At 38.8% G+C, this 20270-nt stretch overlaps 1 protein-coding gene across 12 annotated transcripts in view; it reads left to right on the top strand.

Annotated features, from left to right (window-relative positions):
• The window catches only part of ATP8B (ATPase phospholipid transporting 8B), a 620401-nt gene that overhangs the window by 92543 nt on the left and 507588 nt on the right, over positions 1-20270 (top strand). For 5 of the 12 annotated variants that reach the window (XM_067110106.1, XM_067110097.1, XM_067110094.1 and 2 more), the window contains exon 2: positions 13875-13932. The exons of 5 other annotated variants lie outside the window; for them this stretch is intronic. The gene's annotated coding sequence lies outside the window, so the exon portion shown is untranslated. Of the gene's footprint in view, positions 1-9082; positions 9289-13874; positions 13933-20270 lie in introns of those variants that run through there. 2 more of the 12 variants (XM_067110107.1, XM_067110095.1) reach the window with 2 other exon arrangements.

Genomic DNA, 20270 nt, shown 5'->3' with positions numbered 1-20270 from the left:
CTTTCGTTTTCATTTTTTCTGACCATAAGGAACTTCCTTGCTATCCTTAGTGGCCAAGGCTTTACAATTACTGCCAGCTCTTTATTGAAACGAATCCTATTCATTATTTAGAGGAAGGACCAGGGTGTCATACAGCCCAGTCTTTATTTCCTTCCGTGTTTCTATTATTGTAATGTTTTTGGTGCTGATACTCGCAAGATGAAGAGTGGCTGCAGTGCTACTTTACAGCACTGTGATTGAATGGCATAGCGTTGGTAAAGTAATGATTTGATAGCTGCTCACGATTTATAGTCTTAGTTGTTATCAGTATGATTTATTTGATTTGATTTTATCCATTTTGAATACTTTCCACTTTTTTTCACATAATGCCATAGGCTAATTATTATTGTTATATTTTGTATTTTGGCTAGTGATCTTGTAGGTTTCTTTTGGTAAGGACAAATTCCATTTCGATGGTGTTGACCTTTTCTCCCTTTCTCAGTTAGCATAAATGCTTCGCTTCATTAGTATATCATGAAGGAATTCCAGAAAGGACATGGGAAAGTAAACCAGGCATTCACAGGCTAGCCACTTGTTTTGTTTCTGTTGTTTTTGGGAATTATTGCTTGAATCAAGTAGTTTTGATTAGAAATTAGTCCAACTGATTTGGAAAACGGAAAAAATACTATCGTCTTTGAAAAGGCAATAATAATAATAATAATAATAATAATAATAATAATAATAATAATAATAATAATAATAATAAGTCCTCTGTGGAATTCCTCGAAGTGATTCGAGACTCCCGGGCGCAGGGGCCATCGCCTCTCTGGACGTAGAGTTTATTCACCAACGTACCGGTGGATGAAACCATCCACACTATCCTGAACAGGGTCTACAGAGACTCGACAATGACCCCACTGAACACCCCAGAAGGCTCCCTGAAGGCTCTGCTGGAGATCTGTACAAAGATGGCGCCTTTCACTACACACAGAGGGCACATGTATAGACAGAAAAATGGCGTTGCGATGGACTCTCCATTGGGCGTCCTCTTTGCAAATTTTTACATGGGCACTGTAGAAGAACGTGTCTTCCAGAGAATCCAGCGGCCAAAGAAATATGCCCGATACATCGACGACGTCTTCGTTCAAGCAGACAACGAGGAGGAGGTTGAAGCCCTTCGTCAGACGTTCCAGCAATGCAGTGTGCTGAACTACACTGTCGAGTTCAGCACAGACGACCGGCTCCCCTTCCTCGACGTTATGGTCACAAAGACGGAACGGAACTTGAAGACATCAGTCTACACGAAATCCACCAATTTGGGACTATGCTTGAACGGAGATAGCGAGTGCCCTGCTAGGTTTAAGAATACGACGGTCAGGACCTTCATTAGAAGGGCCCTCTCCCACTGCTCCACCTGGCAGGACATTAACAAGGAATTTGAACGTGCTGCACAAATGTTGGTGAATGACGGTTTCACCAACAAACTCATCAACAAAGAAATTCGAACTGGCCTGGAAAAATGGTATAGCGGTGAGAGCGCACAACCTGCCCCCCAAGATGACATCATGATATATTATAAGGCCCGGATGCATCCCCAGTACCGCGAGGACGAGAGCTCCATGAAGAAAATCGTCATGGAGAACGTCACCCCGACCGAAGACAATAAGAAAATAAACCTTGTAATTTATTATAAGAACCGCCGCACCCGTGATCTCGTGATGAGGAATAACCCCTCTCCGCCAGCAAGAGAACCCCTCAAGCAGAAGAACGTGGTCTACCAATTTGTATGTCCTGTCCGAGGATGCCCCGGCGTTTATATTGGAATGACCACGATGCGTCTGTCATAAAGGATCTCCTGCCACGCCCAGGAGGGTGCCATCATGAACCATGTCCGTGCTACCCACAATATTTCCATCTCCCGTGACAGTATTATACAAAATATAAGTATAATCGGGAGGGCTGCCGACCCTCGACGTCTGCGCCTGCTGGAGGCGCTCCTCATTGCCGAGAAGAAACCTACAATGAATACGACGCAGGAGACATCGCTCCTACCCACGAATTCGAGAAGGGTAATGCCGAACACCCACCAAATCCAACAGATACCCGAAAATGACAACCCTGAGAATGGAGACGCCCCGGATGAGCGAGGCGCCCTTCGAGACAACCCCTCGACTACGAGAGATAGAGTAAATAATGACATCATTCATCCTCCGACCAATAGCAGCCAAACTACCGATGATGTCAATCGGCATGACATCACGCAACGACAGGCCAATGGGAACACTGGAAAGAATGATATTCCCAGGTTGCGAGGATCTGTCAGGATCGAGCTTCGCCGCAGAAATTTGGCTTGAAGTTCGCCGACTGCAACCAATCAAAATTCGCCGTCCATGACCCCCCGGCTGAAGCCCGTGTATAAATTCGGAAGGACCTATGCAACCTGCCAGTTACGGGCTGCTCCAGGAGCAAGAGCCCGTGCCAGCACAAGGCTGGCTTAATCCTAAACAACAAACTGCAACCTGCCAGTCCTCTACTGTCTCCCGCTGGAGAATGACAGAAGAGTCTGTCGAAACGTCGCGGCAACAATTATATGTCATAATATTCTAACTGTATAGAATATATAAGAAAGCAGAATCCAGATTTTTTACTTTTTCCTCCATGAAATGACAAATATAGGCGAGCTGTTATAGCACGCACCTCCAATGAAGAGAAGTCCGCAATAAGGACAATAGAAAAAGTATTCTACAAAATAAATGCAGCTGAAGCAGCAATAATATTCAATAAAACCTGTTTAAAAGAGGGTCTGCTGCCAAATAAAAATAATGTCAAAACAGATGTGACATTTACTAGTGTACAGAACTATGCTAAAATCAACCAGACAACGTTGTCATTGTAAAAATCATACCATTTAATTAGCATTGAAATAAACAAAAAGGAACCATGCAAACAATTGCTGGGTTGGCCATGAAAAAATCGTATCACGTAACCAGCATATCTGAGAATATAAAATCTCAAGCAGATTCTTGGGTATGTACTTAATCATACATGTGATGCCATTCTCTAGGACTTTTTCAGAGACATTGGTATTGAGTTTTTATTAAGTAGATTACCGTCATATGTTACAAGGCTATAAAAATACTGTTTTAGGTGTAAACAACAAAGTAATAATTTTTGTTCCAGTAATTTTCATATAATTTTTTGGTTGAACTAAATTTACTTATATATATATATATATATATATATATATATATATATATATATATATATATATATATATATATATATATATATATATATATGTATATATGTCATATGAAACATGTGTATATATGTATCTCTCTCTCTCTCTCTCTCTCTCTCTCTCTCTCTCTCTCTCTCTCTCTCTCTCTCTCTCTCTCTCTCTCTATATATATATATATATATATATATATATATATATATATATATATATATATATATATATATATTAGCTATGCCAATTATCGAAGAGATGAACTTCTATCTGCCAAGACCCCACCTCAGTCGCGTATCCTCTCCCCAAAAGTCGTGCTTTATCAAGAGGGGGTATGGGTGTTTTTGTGCTTTCGCGTGTACCTTAGACGGCAGCGTTCCTCGTTTCGTTGCCTTAAGTATGTGATCTGTCTTCTCTTTTACTATTCCCCATATTTCCCTTGGTAATACTCTCTCTCTGAATGAAAGTGATGTTGTGGAGATGAATATGGCCCGTACAACGTGGTAAGGGAAATGGGGAGTTCATTGGAGTAAATGCTGACATAGCTTTAGGAAAACTGAACACATTTTCGGTAATTAAGGTCCGCGTTAGCACATAGCTTGCTCTTGTACTTGTTTTATGTTGCCAGCAAAGGGAGTGTTTTATTTTTGTAATATATGTTTTTACTTCAGTTTCTCGGCAGTTTTTATATTCTTGCTGTTCATATAAAGTGTGTGGGTTTTCTTCGTTGCTTTTGTATTTAAAAGAAACAGTATTAGGGATATGGAAGGATAACGCTGAATTCATTATGGGATTTTGTCACACCAATATATATTGTGCCCCTAGAGAGTTACGATGCTTTTTACACAACAGTAATACACGCCAACACACGACGCTAACTTATCGCACACACATATCACAAACAGGTTGAATGCAAGTCAACGACTTGGCCAGTGCTTCGTACTGTTATCCAGCTTTGCCAGTGGTTCGTTCTCCGCTTACGGTCGTTTACAAGTTTTAACCCTGTTGTGATATTGTACGATAACTGGCTGACGTGTCTTTAAGACATGTTATTGCAGCGCGGACGCACTCTTATTGGATATTGAATATCTTCGTCATTGGTCATGGCAACCAGGAAGCGTTATCAGCTTATGCATATATGTAGGCTTTATACATATTATGCCTCGCCATTACTGTCTGAAGAAGTACCAGTGGTTTGAAACACAAGTGAGCTGCTATGTTCCAATACCCTGGAACGCCAAGTAAGCTACTTTGGACTAGTGGCTTAGGAAATCAGTCCCTTTCCCTTGCAAACGATGGCGATATGTGCCCGTTTTTTAGGCAAAGAGGTTTTAGTATTGCTTTTGCTGGACACTGACAATATTCGATTGTATTCAGGCCATGAGATTTGCAACACTAGTCCTCAGTTACTGTTAAATACTCTCTGGGGCATATCATATATTGGTATTCTTGGGCATATCATATATTGGTACAACATACAGTAAATGCAGAGAAAACGATAATCAGTAGGTCTTGTAGTTCTGAATGTTCATTTTTGAGTTACAGATGGGAAATACTGTATATCATTGGTTATGCGTAAGAAAGATGTTTGAATGGTTTTGCACTTTGTGAAACGAAGGCCCAGAAGACTGTTGGAAAAAGAGCCAATATTTCGCTCATGTGTGTTGTGTGTGTGTGGCTGAGGCTGTGTTTAGATGGTGAATATGGCAGTGACTGTCCGGTATAATCAGATTCCGCCCTCTCATAATATGTGTGGAATCAAGGCAGTTTTAATCTTTACACATACGCATTCCAATGCATTATGAATCAAGTAACGTAAAATTATAATCATTACTCTGCCGGGGAGAGAGAGCCAAATGTTCAGTGTTAGAAGAATCTAGACTTCACAAATTTCGTTCAGCAATTTATGGGTTGTTCTTACAGTAATGGTTCGATTGCTGTAAACTATTTTAACGGTCAAATAAAAAAAAAATAAATAGCAGCCCTCCCCCACCCCTTTTTCCCTCCTGGTATCGTTGCAAATAGAAACAACGACTTCCAAAACAGTTCAGATGTGGCAAGGCAGCTGAGGTTGAGCTGCTGCCATTATTCGGGTTGTGGATTCCATGTCAAAAGAGAGAGTACTGTTCTTTTCTACCCTGACTAGCCCTCATTGTACCCCTACCGGGCTCTTTATTTTAGGCAGCAAATCATTACTGCGAAACGACCAAAATTGAGGCGCGCTCAATCAAAAGTCATTTCGAATCTAAATGTAACTGGACTCGTGATATTGGACAACGCTGCAGTAATATCCCGTATTGATTGGAACACTTTTTAGTTTGTCAGTGTTATGTTTACATCGGCACATATTATGTTTGTTTGTATGTATGCGGATCTCGCTTCAAAAACTGGACATACCATCTTGAAACGGCGATTTTTTATTTATTTTATTTACCCATTTTTTTTTTTAGAAAGCCAGGAGTTAGGAAGCCAAGGCACCAGTTAATTATATATTTTTTTTCTGAAACTTACACGATGGGGGCTCAGCAAGTGGTAAAAGTGAAAAATGTTTTAATTTTTCAGAATACAAAAGACAAATTCGCCAAGGGGAAACAAGGTACTGGTCATGAAAAGGGAGCTTTATTAAGCTGCTTATCTTTGCGTGTGTAATCGGTCAGTTCGCATATTTGAGAAGACACTATATAGTAGTTTTCTGGATAGACCGTTCTATCCTTCGCGTGTCCGAAGCACTCACTGAGATAAACAAACGATTGAAAAACTTTAGCCGGTGAATATACGAGGAAAGGAAACAAGATTAGCCTATACGAGAAGCTCAGTTTTCAGTCATATGGTGGAGAAGCTAATTCAGATTCGTCAGAGGTGATTCAGCCAAGCAGATTTTTAAGTAACTGAATTGTTTTATCAGAATTGTGAGTAGGTAATGCATTGTTACAAAAAGAATCTTTTTTAATGGATGTGCTGATTGAGTGATTTTTGTAAGGAGTTGCCTCAAATCACCACTTAATTGTACCAAAACCTGTGTCGGAAGGCGAGGGTTAACATCTGTTATGTCAGAGATTTTGTGCTGCTAGAAGAGGCTCAGCTCATTCGATTTTCAACTACAAATCAGTAAACCAACTCTACAAAAGCTAGGGTGGGGATCGCGGTCCTAGGACTCTTTCCATGGACCTTGCACGCCATATGTCAGAGGAATGTCAGCCAAGAGATCTGTGTAATATCGGTCCTTTGTTATTTTTATGAAGTGTCGGTTAATTTCATCAATTAGGCCAAGACATGTGACAGATTGTTGATTTAATTACAGTATATACGCCACTAATGTATACTTTTAGTATTTTATTGTTTACAAGAAAGCTAATGATTATTCGCAATTTTTTTTGTACTAGCATGAGGAGAGGAATTTGTACTGTCATGCATTTTCGTGGTTCCGATGTGCTTGGTGACTTGAGATATTTTGAGTGTTAAGGCATCGAATTGGGACGTTGGAGACAGGTGTCAGTGACTACTGAAAGCACACATTTCTGATCGATTTATAACACCTTATTCATACGTCATACTGATGCTTTTTGCAGGTGGTCACCCCTTCAAGTGCTAACCCGACACGACATTGCTTAACCTCGTATCTGTCGTTATATACACACTGAGGACACACACACACACACACACACACACACACACACACACACACACACACACACATATATATATATATATATATATATATATATATATATATATATATAATTTAAGGTATTCAAACTTGTCTTGAGAAATTTTTGCTGGTAGCATAAACGTTAAATTGTCTTTGTTTAACTATAATCACACCGACCGCTCTCCTTATTCCTTCATTCCTTAAGCCCATCCTCTTGCTTGATTATTTTTATTTTCCAACTTTGTAAGTTACACAGGAGCAGCTTATTCTGTAGTTAGAGGGGGCTTTAGCTCTCATGCAATTATGATAATTACAGCTTTCCCCTCCCTCAAATGTTGGCATATTTACACAGGGTGAAAGATCCAGTTGAGTGACCGTGGGCTTTAGTAACAACTCTCCTCGACGGCCTCCTGAGAACGGCCGTCACTGGAGAGCGATAGCTACTTTTCAGGAGTACCTCCCCTGCCTTCTTAACATGTAATTGCCCTGTTATTCTGTGTCATTCGTAAAGTAGTCGAAAATCGCCGTTAATGAGGATGTGGGTCGTATGCCTCTGGTAACCGGCGCGCGGTTGATGACATTGTGAGACTCATGAAAAGCGCCTACAGATGGCTGGTTCCATTGTCGGGGTTTGCTGTCCGGCTGCTTTGGTCAAGATTCCCAACTGGGTTTTCGTCTTTTATTGTCTGGTGATCTTTGATTTGTTACGTCTGTTGTTGTCGCAACCATTACCATTTTGACTACTGTAATACTACTGTTATGTAACCTTGCTGTGATTTTGAAGATTACTCTTCTGCTCACTGCTCTTTCATCGCTGTTTCTAGAATAAGTGAAATATAAATCGTTAATCGTCTTAAGCTAAGGTAATTTTATGAAGAGAAGATATCTTTAAGTTGGTAGGTCTTTCTAGAAATATTTGTATTTTTTGTTTTATTTTGTAGCTTTCTAAAGGAAAAGGTTCATGCCTTTATCGAACAAAATGTATTTTAACAATGACGAAAGTTGTCTAAAATACTTATTCAGACATTTTTTTCAGCAATAAGATCCCCCTCCCCTCCAAAGTGAATGGCTTCAAAGTAAAGCTATATAGAATGACCCCTTTACATAACGCGTGCACTCTCTCTCTCTCTCTCTCTCTCTATCTCTCCATATATATATATATATATATATGTATGTATATATATATATATATACATACATAGACATACACATTTGACATTCTTAAATCAACACACAGACATACATATACAGGATATCATGGCTGATTGATTTGTATTATTAAAACTCAGTGTCAAACATTATATATATATATATATATATATATATATATATATATATATATATATATATATATATGTATGTATATATACACACAGTATATAAGCGTTAAGTACAAAGTTTTGTGAATAATTATTTTCAGAAGATAGGCGAAGTGTTTTTGTATACGAGTTCAAGTGATTAACTGCTGTAATTTAAGAGTAGAACGATGGACTGGCGAAGATAATTTAAGGTGCGTGTTGTGTTCCAAGTGTTGCCACGGTGAACATTGATTAGCGACTCTTGCGTTGACCCTTCCTTACCCACCTTGCCTATTTAGGGAGGGGAATGGGGGAGTCGCCGATATGAGGGTCTGTCCCTCTTCCCTTTTCCAAGTCTTTCCCTTCCATCCACACACCCTCCTCCCCCCTTCCCCCCACTTTCCCACTCCTCCCAGTCTCTCTTTCACCATTTAATAGCCATCACATGTTCACCTACATTCATGGACACACACACACACACACACTTGTGCCTCTTCCTAAACGAGGGTAGCACACCTGAGTTCTTTTTTTCACGGCGCAAATCTTGTATTGCTTCTAATTTTGGCGACAATTTAGACCTAGTTTGCTTCTAGTTTTTGTTCCACTCAATGACCTAGTTTGCTCATAATTCACAAGCAGAAACGATTTATTTGTGGATTTGGACACAGTTTTGTTTAGTGACTGTGTATGACACAGTTTTGTTTAGTGACTGTGTATGACACAGTTTTGTTTAGTGACTGTGTATGACACAGTTTTGTTTAGTGACTGTGTGTGATCTGAACCAGCACGCTTAGCTTATGACGTTGTGTATGACATAGTTTTGTTTAGTGACTGTGTATGACACAGTTTTGTTTAGTGACTGTGTGTGATCTGAACCAGCACGCTTAGCTTATGACGTCTTGTGTTAGAACAGACCTGGTTAGCTCAGATCTCTCTGTGAATTGTGCGGTAATGGAGCTTATTCTTGGTCGTGTTCTCTACTACCACTTGTGCCCAAGTGCCAGTCATTACTTTTACGTAGGAATTACTTGCTCCAAAAGTGAAATTTTGTTGTGTTGTTCAAGTGTGGATTAAAGTGAAGTGTTGAATCTCAGAGTTTCCGAACACATTTTTATGTATAATTTGGGAAGGTAAGAGAAGCTCGACGTTTGTTGTTTATATAATTTATAATGATGGCAATATTTAAGTACTGATGGAATTGTATCGTCCTTATGATATGACACGTACATTATGTTGTTCCCTATTTTTTTTGTTGACATATTTTCCGATAGTTAAATGTGATGTTCATTACCGTCAAACTATCCGTTACACACACACACTCTCTCTCTCACACACACACACACACACACACACAAAACACACACGCAGTAAAGATATGGATACACATTGCGTTTGATGTGGGAGAATAATTATTAAGTGATGGTTTCTTGTGTAATCACTACTCTGTTATTTTTAATTTTACCGCTTTTGAAATTGTCTACGGTAATAGTAACTTACCATGTATCGTAATTTAATAAAAATTATGAATTTACGCAAAACTTGAAATATTCTCTCTCTCTCTCTCTCTCTCTCTCTCTCTCTCTCTCTCTCTCTCTCTCTCTCTCTCTCTCTCTCTCTTGCTAAGGCTGAAAAATATTTTCATCGGACTTTTACGAAGCAGCAGCTCAAGTGACTCATAGAAGTTTAGTTTGTGATGGGTAGGTGTCATCTGCATGCTCTTGAAACCAACACAGAATGATCTAACAGTAGACAAACAAACATTTAAAGCCTATTTTTATGCTTAAATTTACTGTATATATGTGTGTATGTATGTATGTATATATATATATATATATATATATATATATATATATATATATATATATATATATATGATATTGATAACAGAGTGGTACTCCAGGGTAAGAGAGAGAAAAATGATATTGGTCATTGTCACACTCATTGGTGAATTATGGATAAGCCCCTGTGCAGAAAGCTTCCAGGACTTAGCCGTTTCATTTGCTGTGCATTGCACCCCCTGCAAACACTGCCTTTCATGTCCTTCTTGTGTGAACTCTCAGGATTCCTGGATATTTAGAGACTCATTTCCAGTGACGATTGCACGCCTAATAATTAGCACCGTGTAGTGCTTCCTATCCTCTTTCCTCTTAACAATTCAGAATTATTCACTTCAACATATTCTATCTTTCCACATGACCCAGCCGTCTCAGAACCCAGTGATCTATCCTTTCACTTGTCATTTCTTCTACATATCTCGAAATTTCTCACCATGTCAATCCTCATTATGCGCTAATACTCCAGAAACCCCTTTCCATTTGCACTGAACATACACACTTCACTTTCATAAAAGGAAAATTGGTTTAACAGTCCCATCATTTATTCCAACCTTTTCTTCCATAGACACTACAGTTCTCTTACAGTGTTTTTGCTCACCTTCCTAGCTTGCTTCATTATATCAACATCAATTACATAAATTCCATATCTTTACAAATCCACAGCTTTCATTCAACTTTCAGTGCTCCATCTCCCTGGTTTCCATCTATTCTCATAACCACCTTAATCATAATCTTCATCTACCCACATAACTCAACTTCTGCTCACAGTTGCTCTTGACGTCCTCTTCTTGGAAACACTTTCAAACTCTCTTTAATTTTGAAAATTTTTTTTTCAAACTTTTTTATTTTTTGTTTTTCCTCACTGTCCCAATCAGTGCTATATCATCTGCAAACATCAGCCATTCCACATTTCATTCTTGTATGTATTCATGTACCACACGTTGCACATTATTTATATTTATTGTCCTTTCTCTGACTTCTACAGTACAACTCGTCCATATATGTATTGAACAGCCATTGTGACATAACACAGCCCTGTCTCAGAATCACTGCTACATCAGATCAGCCACTCTCCTCTCTACATATTCCAACACTTGCCTTGCATTGGAAAAACTTCTAATTGCTCTGAGCAATTGACCTTGTATGTCATACATCGTCAACATCCGCCACATTGCATCTCTGTCATGTCTTTCAAGCTTTTCTTGGGCAATGTAGCCCTTTGCACTCAAATTACTCATATCTTTGCTTCATAATAAACACTTGATCCACACCCCCTCTGCTTTGTCTACACTCGCATCAGTTTTCCCCCATCAATGCGGACATCTTACTTTCTCAATTAAAATCGTACCATACATCGTGAATGTTTTACTAAGTTAAGTTATACTCGTACGTTGTATGTCTTGGTCCTTTCTATCACCTTTACTATTTTGAGAAGGAGCAATTCTTCACACATTCCTTTGGAGCCTTTCCCTCTTCCAGACTTATCATACACACCATGGTCAGCCACTCGGTCACCCGAACTCTGTATTACAGCGTCTCACATGAAGCCACATCAGCTTGTGTTGTTGTCCCACTCAATAACCTCTTCATTGTCCGTCTTACGTCCTCAGTGGTCACTTTCCCAAGTGTTCACAAAATAACACTAACCCCTTCTACTCTTATCCTTTTCAGCTCTTTTATCTCTCCGATCTTCCAGTTTTAACAGATTTAGGTACTGTACACACACACACACACACACACACACACACACACACACACACACACATATATATATATATATATATATATATATATATATATATATATATATATATATATATATATTTTTGTTTATATAATTATCAACAGTCTTTGTAAGATCACTGAGCATAGCAGGTTCAGTCAAGTTTTATGTTATTTATAAAAATTCACCATCTCTCTTGGAAATAGGTAAAACGATCTTCTTATCGGGGATTTAAACCAGTGGCAAGGGAAATACCACGTCCATTCAGCTGCAGAGGACATGTAATAGCCCATTTGTTTCCTCCTCTTTTTATTTCATGCCCCTTGCAGTTGAGTAGTATTGGCTTAACATCTCATGATCCTCGGTTCAAATCCCTGTGAAGGAGCTATTATTGTTATTATCTAAAACGCTCAAATGATTACATGGAATAAGATGAGGTGCCACTACCCGTAAAACAAACATTCACATAGTAGAATTCTTGCATGTGAAAACAACTTAAAATGACTAAGCTAACATACTCACAGAAGGAATGTCATGATTGCTTGGAAGACCGTTTTACCCTGTTACAGTAAAGGTAACGGAATAATTGGAGTAACTCCCTGAGCAGCGTGACTTAGGGGCACCTGAACATTATGCAAATGCTGAGTCTGACTTATTATCTAGCCTAAGAGGATTTGTTTCTCCAATATTACTATTAATGTTATTGTGTAGAGTAGTAGCAATCTTTGTCTAAGTTCTTCACTTTATTTTCAAGATATTAGTATACTTCAAAATTTTATGTGTCATCTCCAACACTATGCTCATATTTAATAATAATAAAAACTGCGATTCTTAATTTTATATTTTTAGCCCCTCTTGGTATTGATCAGTTACATAGGCCAGGGCCATTACACCTTCTTTGGGTAACACTTTAGTCTGTAGCCCAGTGGCTGACTCTCACATGTTGTAGAACCATATGCTACAGGAAATATACATAACTTTAAAGGTTCTTTTATGATATAGATTAGAGGCTCGTTTCCAGTACGGTCTCGTCCATAATCAACAGCGATTCATCAGAGCCAGTAGAATATGTGTTTTCACTTTATCTCGCCATATCCTGTTCTTGATGTCGGACATTTTGGTGTGAAAAAAATTATAATCAGATGTACATAAAAATCAGAATATGATGTGCTTAAAACTGTCCTATAGCAGTTTTTCTCGGGCCCAGACGATAATTAAAGAGAGAGAGAGAGAGAGAATTCAAGTAAGCCAGGTGTATTCCATAGTTGTCTTTTAATCTTCGTCAGTGATAATATTATGATACTGAAATTAGTTTAGCATATTCACGCATGATATCACCTCTTGCTACGTTCGTCTGCCTGTATTAGTATATCTTTATTAATTCCGTGAATGTTAATGTAGTCAATAATAATTCATAAACTGAAGTGCCCTATCGTAATACTGACAATGATATTGACAAATTTGCTTTTTTCCTGTTTATTTTCTGGAGCTAGCAGAGTTGTTAGAAACATCAGACTTTGTTTTGACAGCATTTCGTTCTAAATGATTACAACAAGATACCATTGGCAGTGTATGAAGGTTACCTGATATGTATGTCAATCAGGTGTGCATAGCCCCTATCTTTGCTGTATGGTGGTGACCTTGCGAACGTTAAGCTTCATTAGTACTCTTACCATGCGATAGTGCCAGCGCAGTGTGTTTAGTGTTCTGTTTTCTGAATACCTTAATTGATTCGCTGGCAGTTGCTCTTGTTCCGTGCTGCCCGATAGACCAAGAACCTGTGCTTGCACGAGGCCAGATTAATCAAACAAGAATAACAAGTGGCGATTGCTCGAGGAAATTACTGCGATCGCCTTTCAGCAACAGAATTGTAGAAGGTAATTTTTATTAAGGGTGAGAGCAAAAGTGAAATTGTGTATGAATACATATATTTATTTATATTTATAGTATTGAAATGTAATGTATCCACTCCTTACTGAAATATATGTTATGGAGCATCGTGTCGTATTGTGGCCAAAGTTTCCTTTTATATAACGGCGTGAAGGCTATTTACTTTTGGTGTTAATAAATGCACCTAATGCTACATGAATTGCAGTGTAAATTGATTGCCAGAGAATAATACATCCAAATCGGCTAATTTTAATTTTTTCTCTTTCAGGTACGTAGTTGTTCCAAGAAGCCTCTTATAGCGGTTAATGGATGCGAGAGGTCATGATGTAAGTATTTTTGCAAGAAGTGACGACATTTATTGAAATTTCAACTTTTTGTCCGATTTTCGACTTTGTCCAGAAAATGGATAATTTCAAAACTCGCTACACAGCACCCTTGAGTAAAGGGGACGAGTTTGTTCACTGTGGGGACATAATTAACAACTAGTGAAAACAGCGTCTGTTTTTACATATCCTCTTGAACTACTGGGCCAGAAATGATGAAGCTTAACGCGATCACTACCTTTCGTAGTTTTGTTACGACCTGGTCCCCGGGGTCAGGAAGACCTGTATTCTCTAGACCTTGAGGAAGACATAGTGGAGCTTAGTTTTCGCATAGCACCGTGAAGGGAAAAATCTTCACCGTGAAGGGAAAAATCTTTAAAAATCGTGATCTCTAGAGCCTATAGGGCTACAATTGGTAAAATTGATATGCATGTCTCGTATGACGTCATCACCATCATCCTCGCCTCCAACGCCGCGTGACGCACAGATCTCTGTGAAATGCCGCTACTTATGTCTTTCCTGTGCATTATCATCCGTAAATCTCCACTCACATCCAACAACCCTTCTCATATTTGTCACCCAAGTTGGTCTGGGTCTTCCAATCGTTCTGGTGCCCGTAGGAGACCATCTGACACTAACGCGTATCGCCTCTTAGTGGCTGTGCGAAGGACATGTCCAAGCCACTCTTTCATCTCTCATCATGGTGTCATTATATATGGTACCTCTGTCATTTTCTCTATGGTATCATCTATCAGTTACCGCATAGTTTTCATTCAAAACCTTTCAGACCATGGCCCAGGGACCAACGTGGGCCACAATGGGAAAAATTTGACATAGAAATATGTAGGAAAGATCTGTCACATACTTGCAAGTGCAGTAAGATGGCTTGGGCTAACATTGCGACCAGCGGGCTTCTTGTTATTAATTTTTCCACTATTCTTTTTTTGCAATTTGGTATGTTTGCTGATTGGAGGGTGGATGATCAACGTGCCAAGTTGTAGCCCTCTAGCCTCAGTAGTTTATATTTTATTTAAGGATAAAGTTAGCCATAATCGTACTTCTATCACCGTTATAGGTACCAACAGCACAGGCCACCACCGGACCATGGTTGAGTTTCATGGGCCGCGGCTGAAAGTTTCATACAGCATTATACGGTGTACAGAAAAGTCGATTGCGCCGAAGAAACTTCGGCGCATTTTTTACTCGTTCTTATATAGGTTCTCTTTTTCCTCTTTTTCGGACGTCCTTCCATCCAGCTGACTTCCAGAAAACAAGAAGAAAAGGGAAGTTAAAGGAGATCGCCGTTTTGTAACGAAAGACGCGATAAATTTACTTGTTGAAAGAAGCAAGATGGATGGATCTAAGGAAAGCTGAGCTGAGAAAGAGTTTCATATATTGGCATTAGAGCAAAAATGGTCTCTGAATGTTCTGAAGAAAATGTTGGTGGTAGCCTGAAGGATGGGGTGGTGTTAGAGAGGACGGACGCCTCTCCTGTAGGGTAACACACACACACACACACACACACACACACACACACACACACACACACACACACAAAGAGAGCGCGGGGCGGGGGGGAGGCCTTTTCAGTTGATTACTGTGTTTATTCCCTGCAGTAATTTGACCCAAGAGGAACTTTTACCATGGATTTTGAATAGGAAGTAAGCGGTATTTTAAGGTACCAAGAAAGATTTAGCCAGGTCAGACTAACTCGGTCGAATTTTCATAAAATAGCATCCTTAATTATATAAGGGCACGTTATTAGATAACTGAGAATCATTTTTTATAAAGTAATTACATTGAATGACTTGGCCTTTGCTTTGAATTCTTTTGGAGTATTAAAGAATTTTTTTCATGATTAGCACTTCAGAATTTATTCATTTGAACCAACTGTATACAGGACAGCCTTTTGTCGTGAATCAGTAGATCCTGAAATCGTTTCCATTGTGTGATTATGCACTCATGTCGCAAATTTCATTAATAGCCATCTTATGCCATCCTTTATTATATAGCCTCTGGCATTCCTTGAAATCTGTAAACAACCGGCACCAAATTTTTATTGAAGGGAAAAGTACCTTGATGGATTATCACAACTAAAATTTTGTTAAATTTTAAAAAGTATACCTTAGTTTAACCAGACCACTGAGCTGATTAACAGCTCTCCTAGGGCTGGCCCGAAGGATTAGACTTATTTTACGTGGCTAAGAACCAATTGGTTTCCTAGCAACGGGACCTACAGCTTATTACGGAATCCGAACCACATTATATCGAGAAATGAATTTCTATCACCAGAAATAAATTCCTGTAATTTTTCATTGGCCGGTTGGAGACTCGAACTCGGGCCTAGCAGAAACTAGTTGACATTGCAATATCGAGATTACAGACAGAGAAAAGTTATAGAAACCCTTGGAGTTTTGTTAAGAAACTTAGACTCCAAAGTTTTTTTTGAAAGTGAACTAATTATTAAAAAATGGAGCGTACACATTAAAACAGTACCGTTTTAATCAGCATGACTCCTCGTTAGGCATGGTGCCTTCTGTTCCGTTTAGTAAAGATATGCTTATTGCTATTTGAATAATAACAGTTTGACTTTTGTTGCCCACTGTTAGCTATATATATTGAAATTGTTTACTTTTGCAAGTAAACACTGTTGTAATCCTTTTTTCTTCTTCATCTTCTCTTCGCACACGGCCTCTTTTCTGCGGAAGTTTGCTTTGTAAGTCCATGGCCTTCTGGTCCTTTTCAAAAGAATGGCAGCTCGTTGTGATGAAAGATATGACAGCTGGCAGTTATCTAATTGTCTGTGACAATTGGTAAACGTCACTATGCCAGTGAATATTCCGATTACCTCTGAGATCATTGCTGCTGAATGCAACTGCAATTTGTGATCTTCAGCTAAATCCAAAGTAGTTGTATTTTGTTGTCTGAGGGATTTTTTACTTTTTTTTTTCAAGATTTAATTAAACACTAGATCAGATGAGGCTCTTGACTGATGATGGTAGCTGAGTGGTATCGCTTGGTCTTCCTTTTGCGGTGGTCCCGAATACAAACCCCGTTCAGGACTTGGATCTTTCCTAGATAGTGACCCCCCCAGGGGTTTTCGGGGGTTGTTATTTAGGACTAATATTTCTTGGGGATAATTATTTTTATGATATTTACAGTCTTTTATTTATGTTTTTACGGTAATCCCCAACGGGCTTGTATTAAACACGCCGCAAATATGACCTTATAGTCTGTAAATCGAAGTAAGGGGGTTTAGAGGACCCATAGGTGTATACCTGCTTAAACTAGTAGCCATGTGCCTGGCTCACTTAAGTCGTACTGTGGATTGTAATGTTCGGTCTCTAGGACATTGTTACGACAGGGCATGACCTGTCCTTGGCCTCTGCTGCTTTTTTAGTGTCCTTTGACATTTTTCTCTCAGAGCAGATATTAGTGCCACTGAATGGCACAAACTTCCCAAGTTTCAGTTCTACCATTTATCCAAAATGTCGGAAATCGGAATTTACACACGTTATCTAATACTATATTTTGGAGAAAATTGATAGGTAATATTATATCAAACTAAGTTTGAAAGTAAGCACAGAGAGATATCCGTTGTTGGCGATTTTTGCGACCTCGTTCACTTATAACAAGTCTGGGACCTAATTGTCTGGGGAAATAATCGGGGAACAATGGTGTACCGTCCTGCCAGCTGTCAGTACGATCTAATAGTAATGTTGCCGATAATACGGATGATGACAATTCACAATAAACCTATGAAGTAAAATTACGGATTTGACGTCTTACACAGGAATCTGCGTATTAAATTTTGCAGTTTCGTAAGCCATTAGTTTTACTACTCGAAAGTCATGACTTTTTACAGATTCCGGTTGCTTGGTTCCAGATGTACCCAAACCTGCGTACGGTACGCGTTCGTCATCCCCATGAAGACAAAATTAATATTGTCTTTCTTTGATTTACCCCCTACGAGGTGTCATAATTTTGTTAATGACGTTAATCTGAATTTTTGTTTCGTAATAATAATAATAATAATAATAATAATAATAATAATAATAATAATAATAATAATTATTATTATTATTATTATTATTATTATTGATAGTAATGATCAGTTCTTGAATAATTGTCTTTCCACTCTTGCTGTTGCACACTTCGATTTCGCATTTGCATCAAGCACACTTTCCATGTTTCTGTCTTTACTCGTTGCTTATCGTTTTATTCCCTGGAGAAGTCTCTCCCCAAGTGCTGGGAATGAATGAGTCTCTTGGCGAGTGAGGGACTTTATTCCCTTCGAAAACAATGGCACACAGAGGCGACTATTCAGGACTCTCCTCACTCGCTCGCCCTTCTCTGTTGACACAAGTGCTTATATCTTCCGGTGGGAATGAGGGATGCCTGTTGGCACTGCTGCTTTCCAAACAGCATTGTTCGGCTTGATAGTGAATTTCGTCATTTATGTTAATATAGGAATATTTGCCAGCTGGAGGGGACCGTGGCCAAGGTCATTGTAAACCTGTCACCCTTTGCTAATGGGGAGAACTTTCCCGTGTGTTTTTTAATGAAAGGTTTTTAGATTCTTGACCGGGTGACTGTTATGCTAAATTATTAAGGTGATCCGTATCTACAACCTTTGACTAAGTTTTGTTATACTTTTCTTGGAGATCTGTCTTGAGCCAAGGACTCATTTGGGAAGAGTAAAGGCTGCTCTTATTCGGGCCAAAGTAAAGGGAAATGATGACTATAGATATCATCGTGGAAATTTTGATTAAGGGTTGTATAGCAAAGTCCAATCCATTAGAGTTTAAAGGGGATCTCAAACAAGTACAGTGAATACCACATATACACTGTCATCTCCTGAAGGATTGTAATGTCAAACTCTTGTTTCAGATCCTGAGTGTACTAACTTCATTTTTTGTCAAATGACGATTGATGTAGTCATATTTAAGAGCAGAAGTTGCATGGCTTAGTAATAATTATACACAGATTCACAAATGAATATATGAATACACATTAGCTTTTTCCTTTATGAACTTAGATCCTGCCTTTCCTCTCTTTTTGTTTTATCGACGGAAAGGAATGCTTTTATCTTTCCTTTAAGACTTAAGGATCTTTTGAATATGAAAGACTGGTGAGAGGTGCTGTTATTTTATTTTCAGATGTTGTTTTAGATCAAGCCAGCCCTGTGCGAGCAATCGCCTATCCAACGCTGTTGTGTTCACGGTCTTATTGAGACCTTGGTTTTGTAAAAACCTGATGAGACCATCGTCATTATATTGGCAGTTAGTCAGTGAGGCGTCTGAGCAGCATATATTAAGACCGTCATTGTAGCGTTGGTGTTTGCGTCACCGGTCTCTTCCATTATTCAGCTTCATGGTTATCCTGTAATGTAAGATTATTTTATTTTTGTTTTTAGATATCTTTTGTTTGTGGGGAATATTTTGGGTATGTGCAATGGGACTGCTTTCGAAACTTGTTTTAGACGTCCTCTTAATTGCGGAAGGGAACAGACAAATTTATTCGGAGCCATTTTTTAAAATATACATCAAAGATTCCAAAATGGAATATTTTGCTGAACTATCTATATATGTAATTTCTAAATTAATGAGAACAATTTTTGCTGTTGTTGATCTCTCCTTCACCCAAGGAACTTTTTTTTTTTTTTTCAGTGTTTGTGTCTGCTGGATCTGTTTCAAAGTCAAGAATTTGATTTTACTTGGTACTGGTGAGGTAATGAATGGTTCAAGCCATTCAGTCCCTTGCTGCTTCCTGTACATATTTGTACCTACGGTAGAATGAGTTTTATTAGGTTAGATAAGTGTGCCATAAGATCAGCACTTAAGACATATCTTTAATCATTTTTATTATTTTGAAAGCTGTTTTTCATTACTATTCTTTTATCATGAATTATATCTTAAAATCTTGCTTCCTTTTAGTATGTTTTCTCTTATGATGAGTGGCTTATAGATTTGAACTACCTCATAATTTCCTCTTGATGCCAGGCAGGCAACCAACCAACCGACTGTGGGTCCAGTGTCGATGAGAAAGTTCTGGAGGTCTTTCTTTGGATACTGTTGTGTAAACTTGGGCTAAATATAGGTCTCGTGTCATGATGACGTTGTAGGTTCGACATTGGCTTCTCTCTTCTCAGGCCTTTGTCATTTCCGCCTCCCGACTCCGTCGATCATTTTGTCTGCATCCAATAGCCTACTTCGATTTTTACCGTTTTTACATGATGTCCATTCGCTTAATTATATGCCGTAATGAGATACTGAGTGGCCTGGTGGCCTAAAAATTGATCTCGCCTTAATGCGATGCCCCTAAAGTGTGCTTATTAAAGG

This window comes from Macrobrachium rosenbergii, chromosome 10 (assembly GCF_040412425.1).
Source record: "Macrobrachium rosenbergii isolate ZJJX-2024 chromosome 10, ASM4041242v1, whole genome shotgun sequence".
NCBI lineage: Eukaryota > Metazoa > Arthropoda > Malacostraca > Decapoda > Palaemonidae > Macrobrachium > Macrobrachium rosenbergii.
Note: the sequence above shows the minus strand (reverse complement) of the source record. Positions and strands in the feature narration are given on the sequence as shown.